The 6,775-nt window shown below is 54.5% G+C and overlaps 1 long non-coding RNA gene across 1 annotated transcript; it reads left to right on the top strand.

Annotated features, from left to right (window-relative positions):
* The first annotated feature begins 845 nt into the window (after window positions 1-845).
* On the top strand, window positions 846-4,139 carry LOC114814691. The gene is made up of 3 exons (XR_005660467.1): window positions 846-986; window positions 1,480-1,551; window positions 4,013-4,139. It is a non-coding gene; the product is annotated as an uncharacterized LOC114814691 (long non-coding RNA).
* The last annotated feature ends 2,636 nt before the right edge of the window (window positions 4,140-6,775 follow it).

The raw sequence follows: 6,775 nt of genomic DNA, 5'->3' as shown, positions 1-6,775 counted from the left end.
TTCAGCTGTAAATGGGGATTAAGATTGTGAGCCCCATGTTGGACAGGATCTGTGTCCAACCCGATTTGCCTGTATCTACCCCTGTTGTGAGAGCAGTGCCCAGCACATAGTAAGCATTTAACAAATGCCACAATTACCATCATTATACTTTGCACATAGTAAGCGCTTAACCAATACCACCAGCACTATCATTATTACCTACCCTGGGACTTTTAGTGCAGCGTTGGGCACACTGTAAGAGTTTACCAAATCCCCCAGATATTATAACGATTCTTTGGTCCTTTGATCTTTTCTGTATTCTGAGTAGTGGATGTGGACGGGAAGTTGGGGAGAGAAGCACGCTTAGTATAGTGCTCTGAACACAGTAAGCACTCACTAAATATGATTGAATGAATGAATGAAGGGTAGCATGACCTAGTGGATAGAGCACAGGCCTAGGAGCCCGAATGACCTGGCCTCTAATCCCGGCCCTGCCACTTGTGTGCTGTGTGACCTTGGGCAAGTCACTTCACTGGGCCTCAGTTACCTTATCGGTAAAATAAGGTTTAAACGGGTCCGACCCGATCAGCTTATATCTACCCCAGGGGTAAGAACATCGCCTGACACATAGAAATAGCTTAAAAGTACTATCAGAAAAAAGAGAAAGGACAGAGGGACCGGGAGGGAATTCAACAGTGGCTGGGTGATGTCCATGGCCCCTTCCCAGGCCACGCTAGCGTGAGGCCACCCAATCAAGACAAGCTCCGCCCCTTCAGAATAGGTCCCCCGGGACCCACCCCCACTTTACCAATCTCCTTACGCAACAGTCATCTCCATGGCAACTGCGATAACCCCATTGGCCCCTTCCTCACCCGGGTCCCTGTCTGATCCCGAGGACCAACCAAGCAAGAGGTTGTTCTCCAGACCCCAAACGCTTGAATTAGCCAAACCTGTGTGAGACGTCCTGACTGCAGGCAGAGCATCTGTGACCTGCTGCCGCCCCCTGGGTGAGGGGAGTCTCCGTGGGCATTTGGACAGGGGAATCCCCCAGGGAGAAATGGGTTACGGGGAGGCTCTAAATTGAAGACACAAGCTCAGTTAATGGTCCTAGAGGCCAGACCCGCCCAGCAAAGGGAGGGAGAGGAACAGTCTCACTCCCTGAAATGCTGCGGTGTGTTTTCCAAGGCCAGTGATCACACTGCAGGAGTGGTAAGATGGGAGGGGCATAGACTGAGCACCACCTGTGGACAGACCAATGTAGTGAGTTCTGGGAAAGCTCCCCTAGCTGGGAATCAGGTCTCCCCTCCGGATCTCCGCTCAGTGGGCCAAAGCCTGGGGCAGACACGTCGGGAGTGATGAAATGATAAAACACAACACAGGTAGCCCCCTAATGCGGTGGGTGGGGGTTGGGGCCGGGGGAGAGAAAAAGCAGAGGAGACTGAGGGGTCACTGCCATCCCCATTGACTGTAGGTTTTCCCGCCCAGTGATTTTCTTTTCAGAGCCACCATGGCAGAGGGGAGCAGGCAGCCTCCCACCCAGAGGGGATTCTGGGAGGGTCTGCGCAGAGCACTGTAAGTATGAGGGGAAAGAGAAGGAAGGCCTGGAATGGAGAGAGGGAGGGAGGAAAGGACGTGGCGGGGAGATGAGGGGGAAAGAGAGCGTCAAGGGGGATGGCTTCACTTTCTTCCCTTATTTTCATTCATTCAATCATAGTGATCGAGTGCTTACTATTTGCAGAGCACCGTACTAAGTGCTTAGGAAAGTTCAATACAGCAATAAAGAGAGTAGATCACTGCTCACAACGAGCTCACAGTCTAGAGCGCGGGAAGGCAGACATCGATACAAGTAAACAGTCATCAGTTAAAATAAATAAAAGCCGTGTAATTTTGGGGATAGAGCATGGGCCTGGGAGGCAGAGAATCCAGTTCCACTCCAATTTCTGCTGCTTATCTGCCCTTTGTCTTTGGGAAAGTCAATTAACTTCTCTGGGCCTTAGTAAGCTTATCTGTAAAATGGGGATGAAGGCTATGAGTCCCATGTAAGACATGGACTGCCTCCGATCGGATGAGTTTGCATCCAATCCCAGTGCTCAGTGCAGGGGCTGGCACATAGTAACTGTCAATCAAACACCATGAAATAGATTGAGCAAATACTGACTGCAGAGCATTGTTTTGTTCATTCATTCAATTGTATGTATTGAGCGCTTACTATGTGCAGAGCACTGTACTAAGCGCTTGGAATGTACAAATTGGTAACAGATAGAGACAGTCCCTGCCCTTGGATGGGGGTGACGGACAGACAAGAACAATGGCAATAAATAGAATCAAGGGGAAGAACATCTCATTAAAACAATAGCAAATAAATAGAATCAGGGAGATGTACATCTCATTAACAAAGTAAATAGGGTAATGAAGATATATACAGTTGAGCGGACGGGTACAGTGCTGAGGGGATGGGACGGGAAAGGGGGAGGAGCGGAGGGAGGGGGCGGAGAAGAGGGTTTAGCTGCGGAGAGGTGAAGGCGCGGGTAGAGGGAGCAGAGGGAAAAGGGGAGCTCAGTCTGGGAAGGCCTCTTGGAGGAGGTGAGCTTTAAGTAGGGTTTTGAAGAGGGGAAGAGAATTAGTTTGGCGGAGGTGAGGAGGGAGGGCATTCCAGGACCACGGGAGGACATGGCCCGGGGAAGATGGCGGGATATGCGAGAACGGGGGACGGTGAGGAGGTGGGTGGCAGTGGAGAGGAGTGTGCGGGGTGGGCAGTAGAAAGAGAGAAGGGAGGAGAGGTAGGAGGGGGTAAGGGGATGGAGAACCTCGAAGCCTAGGGTAAGAAGTTTTTGTTTTGGGCGGAGTTTGATAGGGAACCACTGGAGGTTTTTAAGAAGGGGAGTGACATGCTCAGAGCGTTTCTGCAGGAAGATGAGCCCGGCGGGCAGCGGAGTGAAGAATAGACTGGAGCGGAGAGAGAGAGGAGGAAGGGAGATCAGAGAGAAGGCTGACACAGTAATCTAGCCGGGGTATTACTATAGCCTGTAGCAGTAAGGTAGCCATTTGGGTGGAGAGGAAAGGGTGGATCTTGGCGATATTATAAAGGTGAGACCGGCAGGTTTTGGGAACGGATTGGATGTGGGGGGTGAAAGAGAGAGCCGAGTCAAAGATGACACCGAGGTTGCGGGCTTGAGAGACGGGAAGGATGTTCGTACCATCCACGGCTATAGGGAAGTCAGGAAGAGGACAAGGCTTGGGAGGGAAGATGAGGAGCTCAGTTTTGTGCCCCGGTCCACGCCCTGGTGGCCTCAGCTGGGAGGACTCTGAGGGGACAGTCAGTCTGCAGGAAAAATCAGGTGACGGGAAGAATGGACCACAAGGGAACTGGGCCAGAGGGGGAGTGGGTTGAATGGGATAGGGCCGGTGGAGAGTGGACCCGGCAGGGAGAATCGCCAGGAGGTCTGGGCTCAAGGCCCTCCGGGTCCCAGACGGGTCCCAGTCAGCCCTGGATCATCTGCTTCACCGGTCCAGAGGAAACAAACCCACTGCACTGGGGTACCGGAGGGTCATGAAGTGTGTCCCCACTCAGAGCCCCCTCTGTGAACTGCACTCTACCTGACTCGCCTTCACAGACCTCATCCCATCCTTACCCCACCCCCAACGCTGCCCCACCCCAGCCGTGACTGACCTCATCACCGATCCCCCCGACACTCTGAGCGTTGCCTCGATGATTTACCCTTCCGAGAGGAGGAGGAGGGTGGATGGAGTCCATTTAACATGACACCTCCACAAGCCTGTACCACCATGGCCAGCTATCCACCGGGACATGGCAGCAACGTTGGGGACGAGCACCTGCAGTGAAATGTCCCACAGAGAAAGACCTCTCTCAAGGGGGCTCAGGGTGAAGGATGTAGTGGGGGACAGGCAGAGGTGCTGTCCGATGGTCCTTAGGCTTGTCAGAGACTCTGCTCAGGTCAGCCTGGAGCCAGGGGCAGCGGAATGGGGAGGAGGCGAACCAGGAGATCTGGAACCTAATTCTCCATTCTTTCAGCCTCCACAGTTTCCAACGTCTGGCGGCCATGAGGAATGTAAATCAAAACTTTGGAATATGTCGAATTGTACCAGTGGAGGAGGAGGAGAAGACAAAAGAGGAGAAGGTGGAGGAGGTGGAGGCAGAGGAGGAGAAAGAGATGGTGGAGCAGGGAGTGGAATGGAAAAGGAATGAGGTGGAGGAGAAAGAAGAAAAGGTGGAGGAGGAAGAGAAATTGGAGGATCTGGACAAGGAAGAGGACAAGCTGGAGAAGGAGGAGAAGAAGGGGAAGGAGGAGCAGAAGGAAAGAGAGAAGAAGGAGGAAGAGAAGAAAGAAGTGGGAAAGGAGGGAGAGCAGAGGGAGGAAGAGAGAAAAGAGGAGGAGGAAGAGGCGAAGGAGGAAGAGGAGAGAGAGGAGGAGAATTTGGAGGAGGTGGAGAGGGAGGAGGAGAAGGAGAAGCAGGAGGAGGAGGAGGAGAAGGAGGAGTTTGAGGAGGAAGTGGAAAATGAGGGGAAGAGGAAGGAGGAGGAGAACAAGGAGGACGGGGAGAAGGAGGAAGAGAAGAAAGAGGAGGAGGAGCTGAAGGATGAAGAGAAGAGACTGGAGGAGAAGGAGGAAGAGCAAAAAGAGGAAGAGAAGAATGAGAAGGAGGAAGAGCAGAAGGAGGAGGAGAAGGAAGAGGAAGAGCAGAAGGAGGAAGAAAAGGAGGAGGAGAAGGAAGGGGAAGATCAGAAAGAGGAGGAAGAGAAGAATATGGAGGAGGAGGAACGGAAACCAGAGGAGGAGGGGGAAGAGCAGAAGGAGGAAGAGAAGAAAGTGGAGGAGGAGGAGGAGGAGGAAGAGCAGAAGGAGGAAGAGAAGGAGGAGGAGGTGGAAAGGGAGGAGGCGGTGGAGAGGAAAGAAAAGATGGAGAGGAAGGAGGAGGGGCAGAAGAAGCAGGAGTGTAAGGAGGAAGAGGAAACGGAGGAGAAGAGGAAGAAGGAGGAGGAGGAGGATGACGAGGACGACGACGATGAGGAATTGGAGATGGAGCCACCCAGCATGCCCCCCCTTACAGTCCCCATGCCCACATCCATGTACTGCGGGTTGGGCGCTCTCATCCTCAGGCGAAATTTAATATGGCCCCAAGACAGAGCAGGTGGAAGACCAATGAGACAAAAGAGGACATGCTGCATATTGAGAATCTGGAAGTGGATGAAAAATCCCTTCCAGCGAAAGAACAAGGTGCAGCCCTGGGACCGGGAGTGAGTGTCCTGCATTCGGGAAACAGCTAGGTATCGTGTCCTGGTTCCCCCAGAATCCGACCAGGCAGTCCTCCTGGCCTTTCCTCCCGGCAACCGACCCCTGGCAGCACTGTTGATGCGCTCGCCTTCCTCGAGGGGAACCCGGGGCCGCGGACACCCTGGAGCCTAGGATTCGCTTGTCACCTCAGGGCCACGGTGCCTCATGTATAGATAGTCGCTGTTGCCACAGGGTGGTCCTTGCCTGCTTAGGCCATCTTCCTCTCCCCTTTCTTCTCCCCGGCGACATCCCTACAACCACGAGCTGCCATGTGCATCTCCTCATCCCTCTTCTTCTCCCCACTGACACCCCTGTCATCGAGGGTGGCTGTATCATCATCCCCCCGCTCCACTATTTCCCCCTGCTCGCCTATCTGCAGCACTCCCCAAGAGGCCTCTCACACGGAGCTGCTGCCTCTACAGAGATTCATCCCAGTGCACCCTGACCCTCAGCCTCTTCGCAGTGACCACCCCCGCCAAGATCCACGGGTCCTAGGCCCAACTGGCTGGTCAGATCGGCTCCAGGGGACCAGGACCACCTCCCCTTTCACAGATGCCCAATGCCAAGGGGTAAGGATGCCGCCCGCGATCTGGGCCCCGAGCCCCACATAGGGCTTCTCAAGCCTTGCTCACTGCACCATACCTCTGGCTCCCCATTGCCTCCCGGAAGGGACCCTAGCGGTCCTCTGGCCCTGACTCCCGGCACCAAATTTGCCTGCCTCCTACCACGAGTTCTTCCTACTCTGCCCTGTGGCCCCACCGCCTGACAGATCCCCGATCCGGGACGAATCCCAGGGATGCCGTCTGCCTTCCCACGCAAAGTCCCACATCACCACATTGGACATTAAGTCCCGATAGAGGTCAGCCCAGCCCAAGGGTACTGGAGTCAACCCAGCCAGACCCCCAAAAATGTCGCCATCATTCAGCTTCCGTGCAACTCAACAGGAGACTGTGATGGCCTCCTCGATGACCCCCTACCGGTTCTGGCTCATCTCGCCCGCTTCACCTTCTTCCCACAATCACGTCTCATCCCCTCCTGACAGATGTCCTCCCTTGGGGCTGGAGGAAGGTGGAGGGACGGGGGCTTTGTTCCCAGAAGTGCTACTGATTCTCTGTGGAATGGGGACCCTGTTTCTGTGGTCAGGGAAGGTTTGGCAAAGGGGAAGAGAATGGTGGGCAGAGGCAGAAGAGAGTGGTATCCGTATGGGTGAACAGTTCCCGATGATATTTTGGAAATTGCCTCTGTGGGGAGACCAGGATTCACTTCAAGGGCAGAAAGTCAATACAATCCAGAACTCTCATGGGAGCACCTGGGTCCCTGCCGATGCCCCGTCCACACCCCATGTCCCGTTTTCTCGACTCCCTGGAAGGCCCATCCCACCACCTTCCCCGAACAGGCCTTTCCAGGGACCACCTCAAGGATCCGACCTCATCCTGCTCTCCCTGCCCTCGCCCCAAGACCCAGCCTCGGCCTCCCATCCTGGCCATCGCCTCATGATCCGA

Source organism: Ornithorhynchus anatinus, chromosome 1 (genome assembly GCF_004115215.2).
Source record: "Ornithorhynchus anatinus isolate Pmale09 chromosome 1, mOrnAna1.pri.v4, whole genome shotgun sequence".
Classification (NCBI taxonomy): domain Eukaryota; kingdom Metazoa; phylum Chordata; class Mammalia; order Monotremata; family Ornithorhynchidae; genus Ornithorhynchus; species Ornithorhynchus anatinus.
Note: the sequence above shows the minus strand (reverse complement) of the source record. Positions and strands in the feature narration are given on the sequence as shown.